The sequence below is a fragment of the Camelus ferus genome, chromosome 18 (genome assembly GCF_009834535.1).
Source record: "Camelus ferus isolate YT-003-E chromosome 18, BCGSAC_Cfer_1.0, whole genome shotgun sequence".
In the NCBI taxonomy this organism is placed as follows: domain Eukaryota; kingdom Metazoa; phylum Chordata; class Mammalia; order Artiodactyla; family Camelidae; genus Camelus; species Camelus ferus.
Genome location: NC_045713.1, coordinates 4,931,020 through 4,947,480, shown reverse-complemented (window position 1 = coordinate 4,947,480; position 16,461 = coordinate 4,931,020). Strand labels below are relative to the sequence as shown.

Sequence of the window (16,461 nt, the reverse complement as noted above, 5' to 3'; positions counted from 1 at the left end):
CTTTTTAGAATGTGTTTCAGCCTATATGATTACCAGTCTAAAGCAAGTAGATACTAATGGATTAACATGTGAAAAACAGGATAACCACAGATCAAAAGCACACAAGAGAGACAAAAACCAACAAGAAAAGAACTCAAGCATAATACAGAATGGAACCTTGAGGCGCTTCAGCCTTTAAAACAGCCAAGCACAGGAGGCTAAATTTGCCAAGGACCTCAGAAAGAGTAGGTTGAGAGGCAGAAGGAACGTCAGGTGGCTGCGGCATTTGAAAACCAAGGGAAGCCAGCGCACCAGGAGCCGGTGTCAAGGGCTGCGTGTTACCGGTGAGTGCTAAGCTGTTGAGATCATTCCCAAGTGGAAAGGTCAGGAAAGGCTGCACTTAAACTGTAACTGATCCCTGAAGGATGGGTCTGATTTCAACAGGTGGAAATTAGGGAAGAGGGTAAACCAGGTGGGGGCAAATGCTACACGAGATAAATATGACGCAGCAGGTTATGGAAAGTACTCTGGTTGGGTTAAAGCATAAACTATGTGAGCAGAGAAACGGGAGAGAAAGACGGAAAGGGAGGCTGTGGCCAAGCTAAAGAAAATGTTGACTCCCAGGCTAAGAAGTTTTCCTTTCATTCCACAGAGAGTAGCAAAGCCATTGATGGGTCTTAGGTAGGACACGCCACTTCCCATCCTCACGTCCTGGGTTCACTAGTCCAATTGGCCAAATGGAAACACTTTCTGCAGGACAGCACTTTCTTGTCACCCCACGAGACCTTCCACACTCCCTCATAAGTTCCTCCTCTCACTTTGTCACCTCTCACAATTCAGTGCTTCTGCATCAGGCCGTCTCAGGGGGCACACAGACTCCCCAACCCTTCTCCTCATTCATGTGCTCTGAGTTCCCTCTCTGAACCAAAGCTGAGAGCACAGCAGCACTGTTTCTAGGGAAAGCGTACGTTTCTAAGTTAAATGCCGATGTCCTTGGAAGCATCCTGGAATGTCCTTCAAAATTTCCTCTGAAATCTCCATGTCTCCTCTAATTGAACACATTTTTTTTTCCTTTAGGGCCAACATTCAACATCAATTTTGAAAATGAAACAATTCAATTCCTATATTGTTTAAAAGGATGAATATCATAACAGGTACATCCTTTAGAATCATATCAACTCAGCAAACGTTGCTGAGTTCCTATTATACACAGGAGACTGCAGGAGAGAGAAAAATAAACAAGAGGTGGTGCCCTCTTTAAGGCTCTTCCAAACATGGGAGGAAGACGGACACATACATTGGAAACTGAAGTGTACATGTGAAAGAGTTGAAACACCATTCCAAGAAATCTAGCAGTGTCCAAAGGAAAGAGAGAAAGAAGGCAGTAACTTTAGGAAATAATGGCATCCAGGAGAAGTTTTTAAAAAGAAAGAGGTAAGCATGCTTCAAGGCTACAGAGAAGTCAGAGGAGGGAGAAATGTAAGTATGGCAGAAATAAGAGGGTGCTGAAGCAACTTCCTTGAGGTGCGGATTCCTCCCACAAATTCTGATTCAATGTGGACCGTGTTGATGACACAAAGGCTACAGTGCCAGGGACACAGCCACCTTCCTGACACTGAACAAGCGCGACGTGTGACCCGAAGGTTTTGCGTAAAGGAGGACACTGCAAGGGAACTAATGCATTCAAGGAGGTCAGGGGGAGCTTCCGTGAGGAAATGACAGTTCGGCTGAAACCTGAAGAATCAGGAAATGTTGGCAGAAGAAGAGGGAGCAGAAGAATACTCCAGGCAAAGCTAACAGCGGTGAAAGAGCGTTTGGCTCATGGAAGAACACAAGCCCTTGGCGGCTGAGAATGACCAAATTAAGAGCCAAACTGTACAATGTCATTTGAAGGAGTTGGGGCTTTATGCTGGGAGCTTAAACAGGGTGTGATGTGACACATGCTGTCACCCCTCATCCAGGTACCCTCCATAGCCTCCTAAATCTTCCACCACCCAAGTTCCGGCCCGCCGTGCCATTCTCATTCTGCCACTGGGGTAATCGTCATCCCCAAAGTAACATCTGACCTTGTCACCCTCCTTCCTTTCCTGTAAAACCTTTCAATGGCTTCCCATTGCTTTTTTAAAAACTGAGGTGACATTCACAGAGCACAAAATTAACCATTTAGTTCATTTATTTCATTTACATTGTTAGACAACCAGCATGTCTATCTCATTCCCAAACATGTTCATCACCCCAAAAGAAAACCTGGTACCTAGTAAGCAGTCATTCCCTATTCACCCCTCTCCCCAGGCCCGGGCAACCACCCATCTGCTTTCCGTCTCCATGCAATACTGTTTGACAGATGGTGTTATAAACTAGTGAGGAAATTATGGAATAGCCAAACACTCAAAACATTGCTTATTTATGGATACCTATGTATTTAGATGTGCCCAATAACAGAAAATTTATGATAGTTGCTTCTAGGGAAAGCAGGAGAAAGGATGATTTGTTGAATCAAAGTTGAATCTGAAATTCTGTATGAAGAGAACCTATATGGTCAGTCACTATTATTGCTGCGTGTGTGTAAATAGTCAGGCCAAGATTAATGAGACTGGACTTATTTTGCAAGCAAATTAGTCTTATGTTGATTATCTTTGATAGAAATAGGGATGGCTAGGGAGAAGGATAATGTATCAATGGAAAACAGTGGCACTTCCCTGTGGGTATCAAATCCTAGTCCTGATCAGTGTCTTTAAGGTTTTGTTACCTACCTGTAAACTGGACTGGATCCCGAATTCTTCAAATATCACAAAAAAGGAAAACTGCCCTTTTCCCAAAGTGCTTCAAACTGAATCTATACAACTTGCTATAAACTGCAAAGAGGTCACCACAACAAAGTTCGCCAGAACATCTGATGACATCATCAGAGACCTTCAAACTGAAAACCAGGAGAATCTGTCAGAGGACCACTGCCTGTCCTCACTTCATCTGTAACGCTGCAGGTCTAACATCTAGAAATCTCAATTGACTGCCCTGTGGACTCAAAGACTGAATTTATAGTTTGTTCTAACCATTCACCCTTTTTTGGTTTGTTCCCATAGAAATGCTTCTTATTCAATGGCTGCTTGCTTACACCATATGGAAGCCTAACTTTGGTGGGAGCCCACGTGCAACACTGCCTCATGAAATGATGTTAAACAAGTGTTTCACAGGACTGATCTCTTCCCAGGCCTGAGAGACCGGCACAGTGAGTTATGGGACAATTTACCACACAGTTTCTAGACTGTGAAACTTCTTGGAGGATGACAAAATCAGAACACGCTACCCCATAATAGGGTACTCTGGCATACTGCACATTTTAAGCTGGAGGAATTTGAGAGGCAACACGTACAAGAAGGCCTTTCTGACCTTCCCCTGAAACAGGTCATAAAAGCCTCACATGAGAAGTACCCTCCCTACACACGGAGGAAACACACATCTTTATCTCCAAGATGGAGGGACACTGAGAGGAATCTGAACAAACAGGTCTTTCTTGCTATTTCCCCAGTTCCCTACACTCTGCTCACACCCTTTTTTGTCCTACAGCATTTTTCCATGACTCTCCACTTTTCAAGAAAACTAGCACAAAAATACTCAGGGATAACTGTTTCTTTGGGGCTTCATTTCCTTATGAAGTCCCCCGTGTCACATAAAACTTAAATAAATTTGTATGCTTTTCTCTTGTTAATCTGTTATTATTATTTTTGTTGCTGTTACAGGGGCCCCAGCTGAGAACTCAGAAGGGTAGAGGAAAAAGATATTTTCTTCCTCCTCTGCATTTTTTTTCATTCAAAAATACTTGGGAGAAAAAAGGTTTGAAAGAGATAATATGACCAAATGATCATACTTGTTTATTCTGGGTGGTGGGTTATTTTATACATGTTATTTTTTTTATACATGTTATTTTTAATACTTTCATAAATTTCACATTTTTCTTTAAAAAGATGTATATAAAAATGCAAAGTAGGTGTAGGTGAGGTCCTTTACTAAAAGTAGAGTGGGACTGAGGAGAAAGTTTGTGGCAGATTATAGGAAGTTTAGGGGAACTGTAGTTAATATGACTGCAAGGTCACAAGGTCACATCTATGGATAAAAGACCTTCCAGTCTACAACAGGAAGGAGCACAAAGCTGTAGAAAGCACGCATTCGTGGAGGAGTGAGAGCACGGTTCTTTGCTTTTCACCAGCAATGCTTGGAATCTCTGCAGCCAGACTGGAGAAAACACACAGCCTGTTTTAGCGAGGAATGGAGACAGGCAAAAAGGGCAAAGTGAAAAATCATTGAGGTGAGAGTTGAAATGATTGGTCATAACATCCAAGCTACTTGTGGACAGAAGAGAAGCCCAGGGAGCTGCTGGTTAGAGCAGAAGGGCCCTACAGGCTGGATTAAGGATGAAAAGTGTACCTGAAGTAGAACTGGAAGAATGTAAACTATTATCAGTAGAATGAAGGCAAAACAGAGGTGACAGAATCAAGAGTTCGTGGTTGGAGAGAGGAATTTCAGAGCTTGAAAGCCCCGAAAGGACTTTTCTTTAACGCACAGACTAGCAGAACAGGTGTTAGCTGTTCAGTTTGGGCCAGACCTTATAGCAGAATGATTGTGATGGGGGAAAACCTCTTAGCCAGTGTTTTAAGTAGTGCCTGTTCTAAGTGAGCCGTTTTCCAGGCAGTCTTCACAACGATCCGAGTAACTCACAAAGAACAACAACAACAAAAAAAGTCCAACCAACCAACCGTGGGGGAATCTCCAGCTCTGTGCGGGTGCTCTGCCCCTGGGGAGTCCCAGAAAAACCCCGCACCTGCAAGAGGCAGAGTTGGGGGGGGGGGTGTGAGGGCTTTCAAAGAGCCACAGCCTTGGAGGACTCACTATCTTAGGGGTCGTGGGTTATTGGGACTGAGTAGATGCTCCCTCCTGTAGAAAAGAGTCATTGAATTGGATTCCCCGGGTCTTCGAGGTAATGACAGAGGCGGAGAGCCCCGCCGCAGGCTCTTCCCGCCTCCACCAGGGTGGGCAGGGAGCGGTCTGGCCCCGTTGCCTGGCAACCGGCTTCTTCCTGCCTCTCTCGCGGGAGTCGCCTGCAGTGACGTGAGACGCGCGCGGTGCACGTCGGGACCACGCGGTTTCTGCCAGCTCCGAGCGGGCAGGCCAGGGAGGCCCCGGATGGGTCCTTGGCCTGGACTGGCACATGTCGGGGCCTCGCGGCTGGCCGCAGCCGCCTGGGCTGGGTGGTTGTGGCGGCCGTGGCCCGGCCACCGCCTCGAAGTGCACAGTCGGGTAAGCCCCTTCCACGCCCTCGGCCGAGGCCCCAGGCGTCTCCCATGTTTCCCTCGGGGCTGGTCACCAGCGGCTTTCGGCTCCGCTGAGATGATGGACGCAGAGCGGTGTGTCTGGGTTGGTCAAACACGTCATAATTACAGGGCGGTTCAGCTCCTAGTAGGTGCGCAGCCCGTGTTGCTTAGCGACCGCCCTAGCATTTCATTCTCTGTCTTTGTCACTGGTTCCTGTGCTGCCGCCTTCGTGGGTCCCTCGATGACGTTCAGCCTTCACTGCCTGCTGCTCTTTACCTGGTTTCTGCTCGTTCCTTGGTTTACGCTCCTCAATTCAGCGACATGTCTCTGTTCAGGGTTCTTCTGTTCTTAGCCCTATTTTAACAGATGTTGGTCTACTACACCATCTCAATTACCAGGATAGTTTATTTAGATGGTTCTTTAAACACTCTCAAGTAAGAGGACTTCTAAGCGGTAGAGCTGCATTTTATCTGTTTGTAGGGCAGCTTTATGTGCCTTTTTCCATACCTCACACTCTTTAAATCTGAAGTCATAATGTTCGCTTTCTCTCCCAATCTCCCACCCCCCGTGTGTTTGCTAACTAAATTTATCACAGTCACTAAGGCGTGAAACTGTCAGGTTTGACTCTCAACCACCCCGTTAGCTTCGTCATTGTATGAGGTGCCAGGTCCTATACAGCTGTCTCCATCATTCTGTTCTTTGCATTCTTACTGCTCTCTCACAGGTCCCTGAGGCTCTGGTATCTTCGTTTACTTTTCTTTCTGCTCCTCAGGCCAGATAATTTCAAAGGACCGGTCTTCAGGTTCGCGATCTTTTCTTTTACATCTCAAATCTGCTGTTGAACCCCTCTAGTGAATTTTCATTTCAGTTAATGTACTTTACAGCCCAGAATTTCTGGTTGCTTCCTTTCTATAATTCCTTTTACTGATACTCTCTTTTTTTGTTCATCCATTGTTTCCCTGATTTCCTTTAGTTCTTTGTTTGTGGTTTCCTGAGCTCACTGAGCATATTTAAGATGGTCGATTTAAAGTTTTTGTTTGGAGTCCAATGTCTGGGCTTCCTCAGGGATGATTTCTGTCAAATTATTTTTTTCTTGTGAATGGCCCATACTCTTCTATTTCTTTGTTTTAAAATTTTTTTGTTGAGAACTATACACCCTAAGCATTATAACGTGGTAACTGTCAAAATGCGATTATCTGAGTCTTCAGTGATTGCTAGTTTTTGCTTGTTGAGGTCTGGAGCTGTCTATTAGTTTTACAAACTATTTTTGCAAAATGTGTATTCCTTGTTCTCTTGTGGTCACTGAAGTTTCTGTTCCATTTTCTCTGCAGTCAGTGACCTGACATAGATTTCCTTAAATGTTTGACTCTAAATAGGGAGGTGGGGGATTCTGTCTCTTTTAATCTGATAGATGCCCTTGGGAAAAGCCAAAACTGCCAACAAAGTCAAATTCAAGGCAAGCATCTATGCTAGTACTCAGGGATCCATCAGACTGATCGAATTGTGTATCCTCAAACTTGTGGAGAACAATGTTTCCACTACTCTGGCACCAGCCAGCTTCTTCAGGAACTATCCGTACAGTTGCAGCATGTCTGAAGAATGAGGGATGTTGACAGGTTTGCACATGCTGCTCACTTGTGAAAGATCAGCAGCCTTTCCCTTCATTGTTACGAAGACTTCTCTGGTTGGTAGAAGTTTTGTCACGTTCCAAGTTCCAAAATAGTTTATACCAATCACTCTTTGTAGTTCAATGGTTGGTTTGGTGAAGGGACAAACCCCTAGTTCCTACTCTGCCATTTTGTGTGACATCACTCTGAGTCATACATTTTTTTTTAAATATATTGATAATCTCTGCTTTCCTAATTGATCTGTTTAAATGATTTACCTTTAATATAATTTTTGATTGGTTAGGATTCAAGTCTGCCATTTTACTTTCTATTTGTTCCACTTTTTTTATACCTCCTTTTCCCTTCTTTTGCTTCCTTATGGGATACTTGAACATTTTTTAGTATATTGTTTTAATATAGCTAAAGATTTTTAAATATAGCTCCCTTTGTATAGGTTTTCAGTGGTTGCTGTTGAGATTATATTATACATACTTAATGATAGATTGCTAGTGTTAACCTTTTACCAGTTCATGTGGAATGTAGAAACTTGACCACCTTTTGGTCTCTTTTCTTAACTTTATGACATTGTTGTCTTAAATTTTACCTCTACATACATCGAGAACCACGTGAAACAATGTTTTAATTTTGCTTTCATCCATCAAACATAACTTTAAAAATTCAAGTAATTGTATTCACACAAATACTTACCCAAAAATTGCTTTTTCTTCATTCCTGATGTTTCAAGCTTCTGTTATTTTCTTTTCATTTGAAGAACTTTTCCTTTATCACTTCTTTTAGAACCGGTCTGATACTGGCAAATCCTTTCATTTCCTTCATCTCTTAAATTTTTATTTCACCTTCACTCTTCAAATGTATTTTCACTGGATATAGAATTATGGGGTGTCATTCTTTTCTTTCAGCACTTTAAAAATGTTTTGCCACTTCCTTCTCTCCTCCATAGTTTCTGATGAGAAATATGTAGTTTATTGAATTGTCCTTTCTCTGTAGATAATCTTTTTTTCTCTCCAGCTGCTTTCAAGATTTTTTCTTTATTTTTAATTTTCAGACATTTGATTATGATGTATCTGGGTGTTGATTTATTTGAGTTTATTATTTTAGGGTTTGCTCAGATTTTTGAATTGGCAGGTTTATGTCTTTTGCCAAATTTGGAAGTTTTCAGCCATTATTTCTGCAAATATTTTTTGTGTACTGCACTCTTTCCTTCTGAGACTCCAGGAACATGAGCGTTAGATATTTTGTTGTTGTCCCATTGGTACTTGTTCATTTTTTTTCTTTGTCTCTTTTGTTCAGATTGGATCATTTCTACTGATGTATCTTTAGGTTTACTGATCTCTCCTCTATTAAATCTCCATTTTGCTGTTGAGCCCATCCAGTGAATTTTTTACTTATTGTAATTTTTAGTTCTGAAATTTCCATTTGGGTCTCTATATATTTTTCTTTGATAAGTTCTATTTTTCAGTATGTTTCAAGAGTACTTATAGTTATTTCTTTGTACATTTTTATGACAGCTGCTCTAAAATCCTTGTTCAGTAATTCCAGTATCTTTGTCACCTTGCAGTTGGCGTCTGTTGATTATCTTTTCTATTTGAGTTGTTCTTCCCGGTTCTTAGTATGAGGAGAAATTTTTTACTTTATCATGGACATTTTGAGTATTATGTTAAGAGGCTCTTCTTTTTATGTAAATCTACTTCGGCAAGAAGTCAGTATCAATATGTTTATATTCAGAATGCATATTCTGATCCAGTTTTGTGGGCTCTTGTTTGAAGATCAATTTCATTTTCACAGCCTTTGCAGAGCTGTTCTGATCTGCCCCACCTGTGTGCTACCCAGAGGCCAGTTTTAAATCTCAGAGTATTCCACATTGTAGTTCAGTTCTCAAAGCTTTTGCTATGTTGATACTGGCTAGTTACATATCTGCGCCACTTGGAAAGCCGTGACCAGTACTTCTTATACATATTTAAAGAATCCCTTTTTCTAGTTCCCCACTGTCTATTAGTGCAGGTTGTGGATAGTCAACAGGGATCCTCCCCACAGTCTCCAGTACCCGGTGGGAGAGGAGAAAGGTCACTTCTGCTTTGTTGGTACAAGGAGGAGATGGTCAACAGGGCTTTGTGCCACCGTCTGTGGCACAAAGTGGGGAGGGGGAAAGGTATGGGTTCTTTTGTGGTGTTTGCCTAGAGTAGGGTGACTGTAGTCAAAAGGATGCCATCCTGCAGAGCTGCCTTCTTCCTGGTCATTAGCTAGAGAGAATGGGCTTTTCTTGGGGCTTGGTTTTTATGGGGTTTTTGGTTTTGTTTTGGGAGGGGTTCATTTGGCGTTTTATAGTTGTAGACTGCTCTAACACCCAAGCCAAAATATATAGGAGGCAAAACAAACAAATACACCACCCAGGGAACTCACCACTGAGTGGTATCTTGAGTCCCCAACCCATTTGCTTTTTTTTTTTTTTTTTTTTTTTTTGATGGATATACTGGAACCCAGGACCTTGTGCATGCCAAGCATACACTCTACTACTGAGCTATATACCCCCTACCCCCAGTTTGCCTTCTTTTCTCCACCTTCCAAGAGGGTTTTTTTTGATAATTGTATCATGTATTTTGAACAGGAGTGTTGGTTATAATTAACAAAAAGATGATGGAATGTGCTTACTCCATCTTCTGTGGAACTGGAAACAACACAAGGCATTTTAAATTGTTTCCTTGTTAAGTTTTAGAGTGTAATTTTTCATTTTAGCAACAATACATTTGTTCCTGTGTGATGAAAAATCCTACCCATTTTGTGTGTTTCTTATATCTCATGGTCTCATACTGCAGCAGCCAGTAAAAAGCTAACCCCAAACCATCTTCCTACAGAACTCTACTCTCCAGCCCCTCTGCCTTTGTACTCCAGCTCATGAGACCTCTCCACATCTTCTTCCCTATTTCATCTGTCCATTTGGGCCCTCTTCTGCAGTTGGCCAGCCTTAGCCTTTTCAACATTTGCTGAACTTGCAGTAGGACTGTTGGGAGAAATAAATAGACTAATACACGTCAAGCACTTAGAGCAGTAGCTGGCACAGCATAAGCAGTCCTTACATCATAGTAGTGGTTGTTATACCCTTCAATTTTGGCATAGCCTCAGCTTCTATAAAAAATCCAAACTGTCTATGGTCTCCTACCAAAGCAGAGAAGTCAGATTCTTGTTAGCTTCAGTTTGAAGATAAAATTCACTCATGCAGTGAGGAGGATATAGCTCAGTGGTAGAGAGCTTACTTAGCATACACAAGGTCCTGGGTTCAATCCCCAGTACTTCCATTAAATAAATAAGTAAAAACCTAATTATCTCCCTTCCAAAAAAATTTACTCGTGCAAACATTTATTGAGTGTTCACCGTGTTCAGTATCAAAATATGAACAAATAAACACAACCCTTTTCTTCAAAGAGCCCAAAGACTAGAGTGGGGAGTAATATATTTATGAATGAGCACAATTAAGTAAATAAATGCAATGAAAATAGTCTGTACAAGATAGCGAGGACACCAAGGTGGGAGTGGCTAAATGTTTGGGGTTGAATGAAGGGTTCACAGAGGTGGTAACACTTAGGCTGAATCTTAGAAGATAAGTAGCTTTTCTCCAAGTGAGTAAAGGCATTTCATGCAGAAGCAGGATGAGCAAAATTTCAGAAGCTTATATCAGGGTGGCAGGTAGTTTATTTAGTATCCACATAATCTCTGTCATATGTCTGCAGTTGGATTGAAATTATACTTTTAGGGGAGCGCAGGAGGCTGACTCTAACCTCATTTTCAAGGTCCTTCATGATCTAGTCCCTGCTTAACTCTCCCATTTTTTCTCTTGCATTTGCATACAGATATTTATAATTTTGTCTGATGTAATGTGTTAATACCTGCACAGTAATCAATCAACCCTAGCCTTTGGGTCTTCCTAGCTGAGTTCTCAGACATTGTGGAGCAGAAATAAGTCCACCAGAATCACAGAATCCTTGAAGATAATACAATGATTGTTCTATGCCACCACATTCTTTATTAGTTTCTTATGCTGTTAGTAACTAGTAACTGAAACAGTTTTTGGTACTATTTTGGTACTTTCAGTGCATTTCTATTTGTTTAATATCTGACTTCCCTTTTAAACTGTACATTCCTTAAGGGCTATTACGGTGTCAGTAATCCTCACAGCTGTGTCCTGTGTGGTATGTAGTAGGTAGTGGGTGTGCAGTAAATAGCGAATTAATGAACAGAAGGTATGTGTTTCTTCTTTTAGTGTGGTGGACACCCAGGTTGGTGTCTGTGTGTAAACAGGCACACACGTGTTTCTGCTTTGAGTTACTTCTGGCCTGCAGTTCTATGCTTACCAGGTTGATCCACTCCTCCCCAGGAACCTCCTCTTTCTCCCCACCCTGACTAATCTGTTGGTGAGAGATGTACTTGATTGTTTCAGCCACATTTTTAACTTACAAGTGGTGCCTGTGATGGTTCACTCCACCTCTGCATGGAAGAGTGTGGAAAGCGTGAAGGAATAGGAGGCTAGGAGTTCCAAAGATAAGCCTGACCCATTTTTAAATTTTGTTAACAACAATCTTGAGAGAATAAATACAAATCTTAGGTAGTTTGGTATTTTTGTCTGTTTGACAGTTCCTCTGATAGTGTTAGATTTTGGAGTTAACACTATTGCTGCACCATTAAATACAAGCTTCAGGCTGCCCTCTAGTGGGAAGTAGCACAATAAAGTCCTGCTATTTGTGTTACACCCCAAGGCAACCTGGACCTCTGGGACAAAGAAAATTAATGTGGGAACCAGCTCTGTCTTGACTATATGTAATCAGCACTTACGATATTACATGGCATTTAGTAGAAGCTCAACTAATAGTTCTTGGACAAGCTAGCCAACATGTACTGTTCATGAGTACAAGCTACATTTCTTGAGAGCATAAGACATTAAGCCAAGCACTGTAGCTGATACAGATCAGGGCCAGGTAGTAAATATTTCAAGTGTAGAGGCCATATGACCTCTGTCACAACCTCTCAGCTCTGCTCTTGTGGTGGAAAAGCAGCCACAGACAATATAAAAATCTAATGAGTGTGTCTTGCTTCCAATGAAACGATTTTTAATGAGTAGAATGTAGTAGAAATGATGGTGTGGACACAGGATTAAGGTCTAAAAGGCACGGTGGCTCCCCGCTTACTTGCTCTCCCTTGGATTACTTGCTCTGTGGGAAGCCAGCTGCCCTGTGGTGAGGACACTCAAACAGCCCTGTGGACAGGGCCATATAGTGAGGAACTGAGGCCTTCTGCCAACAGCTGCCAAGGGGCCTCTTCCAAATAACCAGGCGAGTGAGCTGTCTTGCAAGCAGATTCTACATATTACTACAGCCCTCACTGATGTCTTGACTGCCACCTTATGAAAGATCCTGAGCTAGAACCACCCACCCAGGACACTCCCAGATCCGACTCAGTAAGAGAAGTCTTTGTTGATTTAAGCCATTAAGGTTTGGGGTAATTTGTTATGCAGTAATAAATAAATACATCTAGTGTTCCAGCATCTTCCCCACTGATAACAGTGGTGCCAATATAGAACATCCATTGACCACATACATGTTAGTCTTTTTCTAGATTCTCCTGTTCCATTGAGCTATATGTCTGTGTTTATGCCAACATACTGTCTTGATTACAACTTTTGCTGTAATCTTAAAGTCAGGTAATGTAAGCCTTCCAATTTTGGTGTTATTATTTCTTTTGTCAAAATTGACTTGGCTATTCTGAGTTCTTTGCATATCCATATAAATTTTAAATTAGCTTGTCAGTTTTTAGTTTAAAAAATCCCTACTGGGATTTTCACTGGGATTGCACTGAATCCATAGTTCAATATGAGGATAATGGCCATCTTAACAATATTGAATATTATAATCCATGAACATATATCTCTCCACTTATTTAGATATTCTTTAATGTCTGTAAAAATTATTTTCAGATGTAGTTAATGTTTTAGTGAAGTCTTGCACATATTTTGTTAAGTTTATCTCCATTTCATGTTTCGTGCTATTATAATTAGTATTGCATTTTAAATATAAAATTTCAGATGTTTGTTGCTAGCATATAGAAATACAATTGATTTTTGTATGCTGACTCTGTTTTGTTTCCTGTAATTTTGCTAAACTCACTCATTAGTTCTAGCAGTTTTTTTGTAGATTGTTTAGGATTTTTTGTGAGCATAATCATGTTGCCTGCAAATAGAGAACATTTTTACTTCTTCCTTTCCAAGCTATATGTCATTTCATTCTTTTTCTTGACTTCATTGCCCTGGTACTGTTGAATAAAACTGGTTAGAGTGAACACATTACCTTGTCCTCATTAAGTGTGATGTTAGCTGTAGGCTTTCTAACATGTCCTTTATTAGGCTAAGGAAGTTCCTTTCTTTTCCTAGCTTACTGATAATTTTTTTTATTTAATAATGAGTGTGTATTGAATTTTGTCAAATTCTTTTGAAATACTTTTTACTGTGTCCTTGCCTTTTAATTTCAGTGTTTAGACCATTAACTTTTACTGTGATTGACATTTTAAGTTTGCTTTTATCATCTTGCTATTTGTTTTGTATTTGTTCTGTTCCCCTCTTGTTCTGCATTCTTTTGTACTCCAGTACTTTATGTTATTCCATTGTCTTCTTTGTTGACTTATTAGCTATACTTCTTTGTTATTTTAGTGATTACTTTAAAGTTTATAGTATACGTCTTAAACATCTTTAGTATACATTTTTAAACATCACACCAGCCTTCAGCCACAGATTTGTGGGGTACTCACACACAGACTTCTAGAACTCCGTCTGCATGGCACCCTTCTTTTTCTTGCTCTTCCCAATGGTTTCCAGCTATTTTGGTTGTCTCAGAGTCTGGCCTCTACCTCCTGAGCCCAGTGGGCTCTCCCTACTCTGCTTAGACTCTAGCTCTGTGCGCTAGTTGGGGAAATTGTCCCCAAGTAGAGGAGCTAGATGATTTGGGGGTACTCACCTTACGATTTTCCTCTCAGGGGTCAGTCTTGTGCTTCCAGTTGTCCAATGTCCAAAGATAGTTTCCTCATAAATTTTGTCCATTTTTATGGTGGTTTATGGTAGGAGGACTAGTCTGGTATCAATCATGGCTGGATAGGTTGTTAACTTTCAGCTGCTTTTTTTGTATTTTATGAATACCACTATTCATCCATTGTTGTGTTGGTAGACATTAGACATTTAGATGTAGTTGAATTGTAATACAGAATGCTGCAATGACTATCTTTGTACCCAGAAATGGAATTGCAGGGTTATGAGATACATTATTTCTTCCACTTTGTGAGATATTGCCTAACTGCTCTCCAAATTATATTGTTTTACATATCCACAAATAGCTTATGAGTTCCATTTGTTCCACATCCTTGCCAAAACTTAGTTTTGATGAACTATTACATTTTTCTCCTTTTGTAAATGAATGTAAAATGTTAACCTTGTTACCTCGATAAACCTTTCTGGGATTACTAGTGAGGTTAAAAAAATATGTATGTGTATATACATATGTACACACATGCATACATACATAAACATGTACACATGTATATATTTATTATTGGCTATTTGGATTTCCTAGTCAATAAATTGCACTTGATATCACTGTCCTTCTTAATGGTTGGGTCATCTTTTTCTTACTGATTCTTAGGAGTTGCTAATAAACTCTAGTTACTAATCCTTTTTTGGTTATTTGAGTTAGAATCATGTTTTCCCTTGTCTTTTAGCAGCCTTTGTTGTCTTTTCCCATACAGAAGTAACGCAGTCATATTTATCTATATTTTACTAAATGATTTGTGCTTTTTGTGTGTCCATTTCTTTGACCTCTAAACACTGGGGTGCCCCAAGGCTCAGGCCTTAGACATCTTTATCTACATTAATTCCCAAGAAATCTTACTTAGTCTTGTGGCTTTTATGTCTAGCTCCTCCCCTGAACACCAGTAATAAATGATAATTTAAAAGACCCTTGCTAGGCTAGATACCATCTTTCTTCTTCCCTTATTATTGCAGTTTCTCTAATGGGAAGTCTGCAGCCACTGCCTCCATTTCTTCATCTTCTAGTCACTGTTTAACCCATTGCAGCTTGGTTTTTGTCCCACTCTTCCACTGATACCAATACTGTTAGATTTTTTCTTAAGTAACACAGCCTTTTCTTTTGAAATGAAGTTTTGTATGAAATCACAGTATGTAAACAGATAGACACAGAATTGCCCTGGCAATAGGCTGGGGAAGAGAAAAACTGCTTGCTTTTCTCATCTCTCCAGGTTGCTCCAGAGGCATCTTTACTTCCTATCTTTCCAACCTCTCTATACCCACAAACATCCTAATCTCCAGCCATTCTGAACTATTTGCAGACTCCTGTATCATACTCCTTTTCATCTCGGTGCTTCTGCAAAATGCTTCTTCATCTGCCTTGAACCTGTGGTAAGCCAGTTCTCTCAGCTCAAGTAGAACCTCCCAGCCCTTCTTCCTCTTCATCATTCCTTCCCTTTTTAAAAGTGCCTCTATTATCACACTTACAACAATAACAAAAATTGTAACTTTCTGTTTACACATCTTTCTTCCCTTCTAAACTGAGGGCTTCTAGAGATCAGAGACCCTGTGTTTTCCTCCGTTAATCTCTTTAATGTATCTCAGTAATGAATGAATAAATCAAAGAATGAATGGCCAAGGAAGCTGAGCTAGCCAAAGCCTGAATTGGCAGTCAACCAAGTTTTTTTGTTTGTTTGTTTTATTAAGATATAATTCACATTCCTTACAATTCACAGGGCTGTGCAACAATCATCATAATCTAATTTTAAAATATTTTTGTCCCCCCAAAAAGGAAACCACCCTTCAGCAGTCACTCTCCATCCCGCGACCCACAATACACTCCCCAGCCCTAGACAACCACTAATCTACTTTCTCAGGCTACCAAATTTAACACAGGTAAATGATCACAAATCCTACAAATCTACACGATTCTGGACCATGATGTGAAATTTGGTAGATAACTGTCCCCCTTTATCAATTTGTACCGCAGAAAGGCAAACTTATATTGCAGCTTCAGGTCTAATCTGTAATTTATTAATTAGACTGATCGGAAATTTATTAGTACTAGATCCACATTTAACAAGGGTGGTTGGTTTGGGTTGGTCTTGCTTTGTATTGTTGCTGTTGAAGTCAACCCCCTTTAGTAGTATATACTTTGGCAGAAAACAGAGTAACTGAAAAAACTTGCAACCTCAGGTGGCGATTGTGAAAAGTGCCTCATAATCTCTTCTAGGATGTTTAGCCCCCTGGAAAATGAGCGTTAAGTGAGTAGTCACTTTCCGGGGCTTTTATTTTTAACGCGATTTCTTCCAACAGGCTCACCTCTAGATGGATGTTGTGCGGGTGGACACGCGGGAAGCTTCAAAAATCAGAGCTCGGTGTTTCAACGAGGGCACATTTTCCGACATGGTTCGGGTCTAGCGCGTTACCAGGCGGTAGCATTTCCCCTCGCGGTCGCTCGTCAAGTCGCGTGCGCAGTGACGTAGCCGGC

At 40.9% G+C, this 16,461-nt stretch overlaps 1 long non-coding RNA gene across 1 annotated transcript in view; it reads right to left on the bottom strand.

Annotated features, from left to right (window-relative positions):
- The window catches only part of LOC116657462, a 35,002-nt gene extending 18,595 nt beyond the window's left edge, over positions 1-16,407 (bottom strand). The window contains exon 1 of the long non-coding RNA XR_004312554.1: positions 16,293-16,407. This is a non-coding gene — a long non-coding RNA (uncharacterized LOC116657462). The remainder of the gene's footprint in view (positions 1-16,292) is intronic.
- Positions 16,408-16,461: the final 54 nt, after the last annotated feature.